General features: G+C 43.9%; 1 long non-coding RNA gene across 1 annotated transcript; it reads left to right on the top strand.

Annotated features, from left to right (window-relative positions):
• The first annotated feature begins 5,822 nt into the window (after positions 1-5,822).
• LOC144948982 (uncharacterized) lies at positions 5,823-7,957 on the top strand. The gene is made up of 3 exons (XR_013640232.1): positions 5,823-5,863; positions 6,765-6,794; positions 7,802-7,957. It is a non-coding gene; the product is annotated as an uncharacterized LOC144948982 (long non-coding RNA).
• The last annotated feature ends 647 nt before the right edge of the window (positions 7,958-8,604 follow it).

Genomic DNA, 8,604 nt, shown 5'->3' with positions numbered 1-8,604 from the left:
GCTCTACGTCACCGGAGGAGATGGGACACTGTTGAATGACGTCACTGAGTTTTTTGTTTTTTGTTATGACGCGCACGGTGACGTCGGTCATAAATTAGCGTCAGATTTGGAGGCGGGAACGCACGAGGCAAAATCGCGAGCGGCCGTAAACATTTTAACGATTTTAATCGACGCGCAGATCATTAATTACAACAAAAACAACCGTTGGAGATCGTCTTGCGACATTTTTTGTGTGCCACGATTACAAGAAAGACGACCACTTAAAAAAAGATACAAAAATTTATTCCCCTCACGCGTTAAGGTAAGCGCATGGCTAAACTTATATACTTGTACACGTATTCTTGGTTCTTTCGGTAAAGTCACGAAGAAGGGAAATAATAAAATAATACAACTATTAAACAATAAAAATTCTCACTACGTTTCGACTGATGATTGCTTGTGTTGCCGATGATTGCTTGTGTTGCAGTCGAAACGTCGTGAGAATTTGTATTGTTTTATATTTGTATTATTGTATTATTTCCCTTCTACGTGACTTTACCGAAAGAACCAAGAATATAGATGGACTCGTCCATCTGAACAACTGCCAAGTCGCTGTCCGTGGTGCTGACGTTAAGAAAACAATGCCACTTCAAATGTTCTTGCTGTGGATTTCACACCTGATGACGATTGCTTGTGTTGCAATCGAAACGTCGTGAGAATTTTATTGTTTTACATTTTTATTATTTATTGTTTCCCTTCTACGTGACCTTACCGAAAGAACAAAACATATAGAATTGTTATAACAATACTCCTACAACATCAGAGTGCATCGCCACATTAAATACGCACTACAATGACAATAGTTTAAAGTAATTTGAAGCATGTTTTATTTTAAAAATGGAAATATGGTTGGGGGGGGGGGGTCGGCCGAGCTTTGTGACGTCATATTTGAGGGGGGGGGGGGTAAAAAATCGTCCACAATCGCGTGACGTCATTTATGGACGGCCCCTTCTGCCGTCGTAATCTTTGTGAATGTTGGTTGTGTTTAGTGGTTGATGCCTGGTGGATAATGTGTTCCTTGTTTGGGGTGGCTGTGTTAAGTGGCAATTGCGTATTGTAGCGGTAATTGTGTTGAGTAAAGTGGTTGTGTATTGCGTTCAGTGGTAAGTTTGCGTAAAGTCGCTGGTGGTTGTTTAGTGGTAATGTGGTTCCGTATTGCTGATTGTGGTTTCAGTGGTTACATTTTTGTTCCAATTATGTTTACTGTTTCGGGCACCAGAGAGCCAATGCTGTGTGTGGTTGTGTTTAGGAGAGGTGGTTGTGTCGCTGCTGTTGGGTCTCACTTCTTGCTCCACGATGTTTCCCGGGACCCTGCCAATGCTGCTGCTTCTGCTGCTCTGGCCCGTGAGCCCAGTGCTCTGCTGCCTGCGCTGCTCACCGATCTTTGAGACCGTGCGGACACAGCTCAAGGTGCCAATCCAAGGCTTGAGCACGGAGCAGATGCAACAAGTTGATAACGTCATCATGGAGATTGGCAGCAAAGAGGCCCCCTTTCTGTGTAAGTGGAAACTCATTTTCTTCTTGGCTCTTTCGGTAAAGTCACGTAGAATGGAAATAATAAAATAATAAAAATAAAACATCATAAAATAATTATCACGACGTTTCGGCCACAACGCAAGTAGCCGTCCTCAGGTGGAGAACAGGTCTGTCGAGGAGACAGAGTCTGAAAAGGAAACTCATTTCTTTAAAACTGCTTTTTGTGTTTAGATTGTTGTCCTTCCCCTGCACTTCCGATTAGCATGGTTGGCTATGTACATTGCGAAAGAAGTTCAACATACATACAGGTGGCACTGTAAAATCCCTACTCTCATTCCCCACTTTTAAACCCCTCTGTCAATCCCATTTCTCAAACCACTCGATCAACCCCCACTCTATTTCAGCTCTCAATCCCAGCTCTCAACCCCCTCTGTCACTCCTCACTATCTTTCTATCTCTGCTCTCAAACCCCTATGTCAATCTCTGCTCTCAATCACCACACTCAATCCTGAATTGAACAGGCGACACGAAACTGAGAAGGTGACATTTTGCAATTGGGAGGAGCTCACCGTCCAGTTAAACACGAACATCGCACCTAACCCTTGATAACTAACCAATAATTGACGAGTACTAGCCCGCCATTGAGCACTAACCAACTAGCCAATCAGCCAGTAGTACGAGCCATTGTTACCTTTTGTTCACCTTACAGTTTTGGATTTCTGACATTTGAAAGTGACAGAATGAAAACGGATGACATTAATGCCTCATACCATATAGGAATTAACAGATGTATCTATGACTTATACTGCATGGTCTAAAAATGAAACGTTTAAATTTCGATTTAAAGCTTTCGTGACTGCAGGGATTCATCTTCTTGGTTCTTTTGGTAAAGTTACGTAGAAGGGAAATAATAAAATAATAATAAATAATAAATTATTAAATTATTCTCACGACGTTTCGGCCACAACGCAAGCAGCCGTCCTCAGGTGAAGAACAGGTCTGTCAGACGCTGTCTTTCCGACAGACCTGTTCTTCACCTGAGGACGGCTGCTTGCGTTGTGGCCGAAACGTCGTGAGAATTATTTTATTATGTTTTATTTTTATTATTTCCCTTCTACGTGACTTTACCGAAAGAACCAAGAAAATGAAACGTTTGTCCTGTTTTGGAGTGGTATACAAATTTTAAAAGGAAGTTTACATGTGTATATATGTTAATCCTATCGATTTTTCAAAAATTTTGCTCAAACATACAACACTTACTAAAGTCAACAACGCTTAGTGAAGCCTTGAGTGATTGGTGAAAGTGAACTTCCAATCAGGAGCCAACTCCTTGACAAATGTATGTATTGAGCATGTGAATTCGAGATCGGCACGTGTGGAGTTGGATCTCGTAAAACTCAACACATTCGTCCATAACGGTGTTGCCTTTAAAGGAAAAATAGATAACGGGCAACTTTTCGGGCAATAGCCATTCTTCAAGGGACATAATTCACTGTCTCTGGGGTGGGCCCGGGTGCTGACGAGGAGCACTGTGTGAATACCGGTAAATTTCCCCCACCTCATCAAATGTTTATTTTGCTGAAGATGTGAACCTGGTGCTATGTGTGTATGTATGTTGAACTTCTTCCGCACCGTACGTAGCCAACCGTGGTAATTGGAGGTGCGGAAGTCAAAGGTAGTGTTGCTGATACTTTCATGCTACTGTCAGTGGTGGCAGTTGATGGTACGATCGATTTTTGTGTCTTCACAGTCGATTTTGACGACGTGGCGCCGATTTACATGAAGAAGGTTGTCGATATCATTGACTCTATGAAGCCAAAGGGTGAATGTTATGCACTCACCACACTTACCACCAAAACAACATCACAGCATGCCCTCACCACCACACCACATTCACAACCACACCACCACAACCACACTCGCTCAGCACCACACATATAAATCTGTTTCTTAGTCTTACTGCTAATGCTCATTGCACGGACATGATAGTCCATGGACCAGAAAATAAATTGGTACCACCTCAGTTTGCAACACTTGAGTCGGTACCAATTTAGGTATGCGGCTGATACAAGTGAATAATCTGATAACCCCTCTTATTTCGCATTGGGGATCTTATCATTCACTGTTATTGGCCACAGAGAAATTGAAACCAGTAAATGTATGCCACCTCAGGTGGTACTGACAAAGTGATTTATCCGGTTCTGGGCTCATAAACTCTGAGGATTGTGACTTTTCCCAAGGCGAGCTCAGTCACTCCGTCACTACTCTCCCCAGACACACACACATACAGTGTCATGGCACTCAACATCTGAGCACAGGATAGACTTCCCCCCACCTCCTTGGGGCCATATGTAACACCAGTGGTGGTTGACTTCAGAGTTCACCCGTTTGGTGAACGCCGGTTATGATTTGGTATGGAGACTGTCCGCAGTGGCTGGAGTGGACAGCAAACATGAGTTCAATTAAGCAATGGGCGTCACAATCTTTCTTCATGAACACAAATTAGTTGGTGATGCTGCTGCGTTGGCAGCGGTGCACAAGCACAAATGACACCATCATAAACTCAACACATTCGTCAATAAAACCGTGGCCTTAAAATGAATATTAGATAATAGGTTTTGTTTCGGGTAATGGCAGAATGAATGACAGACGATAGCAGATCGTGTCATACACATTGTGTTTAGTGTTTCACATTCGTTTAAAGTTTGTGAAGCCTTAACTGAGTCGTGACCCCTCCCCCCACTTTTAAATGAAGGTCACGCTGCAGGGTTGCCCCTCCACCACTTACCCCTTTCACCTCCCTCCCCTCCTGGTCTCACGCCACTGCTAATCTCACGCCACACCACTGGGTGAACTCGCGCATTTCACGGTCTGAGAGTTGCGCTGCGAATGCAATTAGCATTGGAGTTTGTGTACATTGCCTAATCTGTCATTGTGTCTTTCTCTTTCTCTCCAGGATTATTTGACAGCCTCAAATCAATGAAGATTCCAGGTAAAACTTGAACTTGTACAAGTAGCGTTATTGAGAAGGTGGTGCAGCAATGTGTAGACTAATATCACCTGTTCCTTCTGCGTGAATGTTGCTCCCTCACATGCATGTGTTTTATCAAACATACATAGTGTTTAGTTGTTCAATTATTTGTTTAACGTTTGCTCAGCGTCGAGGTTGGTGTGCCACCTTTAAATAAGGTCACGCTATGGGGTTGCCCCGCCACCACTAGACCCTTTCACCTCCCTCTCCCCCTGGTCTCACACCACTGCTGGTCAATCTCACGCCACACCACTGGGAGAACTCACGCATTGCGCGGTCTGTTGAAACAGTTGAAGTAGCATTGGAGCCGATGCACATTGTCTCATCAGTCGTTGTCGTTGTCTCTCTCTATCTACAGGAATGTTGGGTGGCAAAAACGACGTCGATGTTCCAGGTAATACTTTAACTTTTCTAAGTAGCATAATTAGCATAGCTGTGGTAGGAATACTGTTTCATATTTATCCATGCAGTCAGATTCTGGAAGTAACGGATGAATTCCAATTTCATGTAGTGGCGTGTTTCACTGGGTGCGGGAAGGATACCGTACCCAGAGAAAAATCACGTGCGGGGGGATAACACCCAAAGGCCAGCACACACTCAAAACTCACTTATTTTCCCGAGCTCACCCCACGACCCCTTATTCTCCCCCTCATAACCCCCTCCGTTACTTTTCCCTCTTCATATTCTCATAATGCTTTCACTCATTCCCCGTTCATTCAATCCATTCATCATCATTTACCGTCATCACTTTCGCTGTTCCCGAATTCATGCATCATCACAGATTTTCCCCTCATTGCTTCCTCTCATCTATTTCATTCACCTCATCGCCACCGTTACATTCATGTGTACGATTGTTAATTCTGTGCAAAGCGCCTTGGATGAGGAGCTATATACCTTCTTTTAAGATGAGATAATATGAACCCACTAGATGCAGAGCCAGCCGGGTTGGGTGAAAAGTCTACGTGATCCAACCAACCCTTGCCTCCAAATTCTGGATTGCAGACGTGCGGCACCGGATCCGATTGACAGCTCGAGAAATTGTAACGGTAGTCAAAGTGTGGTTAAGTTATCTGAGCTGAATAATCCTACTGTTATAGCATAATAATTGTAAAATGAGAAACTCATTCAATAAGCGGTCCATAATAACTCATCATTACATACATTTTAAGGGTAATACCGATGAATGTGTTGATAGCTTTAGCGATGGCGATTGTGGTAATGGTGTTGATGGTACAGATATTGATGGTGTTCTTGTTTCCTCAGATGTGCTGAGGAAGTTAATCACTCTCGGAAGAGAATACGACGAAGTGATCCAACGTGAGTGAGAGTGAAGCTGGGATTTAGAGACTGAAGCCAAACGCGTGTTTCCCATGTCCAGTGTTTAGCCGCAGGGCTGGTCCTGGATCGGCATCGTAGCCGCACTTTATTTAGTTTTTCTTTTGTCATGTTGGTGACCCAGGTCACTCGTGAAAATAAGACTCCTAGATTTGAAGCTTTCGTGACTGCAAGGATTCATACTCTTTGTTTTTTTCGGTAAAGTCACGTAGGTAAAAAATAAAATAAGTGAAAGCAACTAAATTAAATCACGACGTTCCGGGCGCAACACAAGCGTCCTTCTTCAGGTGGGGACAACGTAGCGAAAGCACAACCGCTTAAGTGTGTTTTAATTTAGTTGTTATATTTTATTAGATTTTTTACCTACGTGACTTTACCGAAAAAAACAAATACGACTCATCTCGGTCTCTGGAGTTCCCACCCGGTGACACAAAATCAACTTGAAACTGGAGACTTGGTCATCGTGACCCAACAACATTCTCCCCAATCCTTTTCCCCCACCTGTGCTTACCGAGCCAAGTTCATTGGGACTGCGATTGTTAAAATGTTTAGTTAAACAATCATTTTCAAACTTGGTGAGCACGGTTGAGACACTGGGTTTGATTCTCGGCAATGAATTTAATGATGATCCCGCTGAGTGCTCCACGAATGGGTATTGAGCAGCCAAACATTTAACAAAGAAAAATGTGAGGTTAGACATTCATCATCATCAGCAGCCAAGTTAATTCCACTGCTGGATGAAGGCCTCCCCAGTCACCGTCTGTCACGGTTCTGCGATGTAACAATCCAACCTAGCGCCTGCACATGATCTGAATTAATCAGGTGCCATGATCATTGCTTAATTGTTCATTCGTGATCATTGCTATTGTTTGTTTATCCACAGAGCTTGCAGAGGCGCCGTGCGAAAACTGTGGTGAGCGGTCGCACACCCCAAATGACACACAGGAACTATGCGCACATACACAGCACGTTCATTCATTCTACACCCGATTCGTTCTGAACAAACTCCTACAGAGCTAGTGATGCCACATCTTTTCATGTGCTGGTTAAAAACAAAGATAAAAACTGCAACTCATCCTGCCCATCGCCAGAGACTTTGCTGCGAGAGTATCGCCTTCCCAAATTGTACGTTGTCATCACGTTCGTCGCTGAAAGCCAGATAATGGCCTTGCCTTCCTGGAGCAAACTTAAACAGTCTCGTCCTTCTGTTATTCTCTCTCTCCCAGCAAAGAGATTAAAAAACCCACCACTCACAAAGCCACACATGTAACCACAATGCCTATTCATCACCACACAAAAAGATCCCCCCATAGCCTTTAACAGACTTTTGGGGCACGTGCTGTTCGTGAACACCTGTTCAGGCTGGCACGGTACACAAAGTGGTGAGCGATCAGCGGCACTGCACCAGTTACTCATTTATGGCTGAGCAGTTGTATGGGAAGCCCGGGACCGGTTCATATATTTATCACAAATGGTTGGCTGTGAGCAGGATAATCCAACTTGGGTCACTGGGTTCGTAGTTCAGTGTGCTTACCACGACATACCACTGCCCATATGTAACAAAGACAAAGAGCCTCAGTATAGCCTTAACAGATTTTTGGGGCAAGTGATGTTAGTGAGCACCCTATCAAGGCCGGCACGGTACACGAGAGGGTGGGTGGCCAGCGCCTTTGGCTAACCAGTGGTGATGTTTACACATTGCACCAGGTTCTCATTTTAAGCTGAGTCGACCTAGGGGAGGTCCGGGACCAGTATAGATAATTATCAACACTTGAACTCAGGCAGCCAGGTTAGTAGTGCAGCGCACTAACCACTACACTACCACTCTCCATATGTAACGACATATACACACATACAGGCACGCACACACATAGACCTCCTCTGCTAATGATGTTCATGGTGATGTTTTTGTTGATGCAGATAGGAAATCAGTGCCGGCAGTGAAATGCGGCACATGTGAACGGGTGGTCATCAAATGCTCCGCATGTAGTAAGAATAACATCCCATCACCAAACTACACCACACTGACACATCCCGCATATGCCCCCACCACACTCATACTCTACAACTATTCACATTACCTACTAGAAAACCACCACCAACATCCCATCATGCACTTGCGCACTTGACTGCCCAAACTCCATCATAAACACCACCCTTTTCTAGGTGGAATATCACACAAGGCAGCCACACTACACGAGCGTTATATGTAACACACAAACCACATATCACACACAGACAACGCCACACACCTCACCACAAACGCTGAATCACCACATTTACTCCCTTTACATATTTACATACAAATGCCGGTGGCAATCTTGTTTTTCAATTGCAATTTAAATTTCTATGGACATAAAGCAGTGGAACAAAAATGGTCGAACCCAATTAACTGACTCTATTCATACTTTGAACTTGAAAGATCAGTACACATATAATCCTGTGGTACAAATTTGCCGAATTTAAATAACCCCGCAAATTGCTCAATTGTGATAAGACGTAGCAGCCATCGCCCACGACTGCGAAAAAACTTGGCAGGACCCTCCTGAAAACGAGTCACCAGCCTCAGTGAGGTTCATTTTGGTTAAACAAGTGTCGTAATAAATAATAATCTGAACATTTCGTATACTGTCAGTTAAAATGTTGCGATTAAGGCGAGCACAGAATGGCCTGCTGTTGCAACCACAGGATACCATTTTTTATTCACTCTACGGGTCTCACTT

This window comes from Lampetra fluviatilis, chromosome 52, assembly GCF_964198595.1.
Source record: "Lampetra fluviatilis chromosome 52, kcLamFluv1.1, whole genome shotgun sequence".
NCBI classification, from domain to species: Eukaryota; Metazoa; Chordata; class Hyperoartia; order Petromyzontiformes; family Petromyzontidae; genus Lampetra; species Lampetra fluviatilis.
Note: the sequence above shows the minus strand (reverse complement) of the source record. Positions and strands in the feature narration are given on the sequence as shown.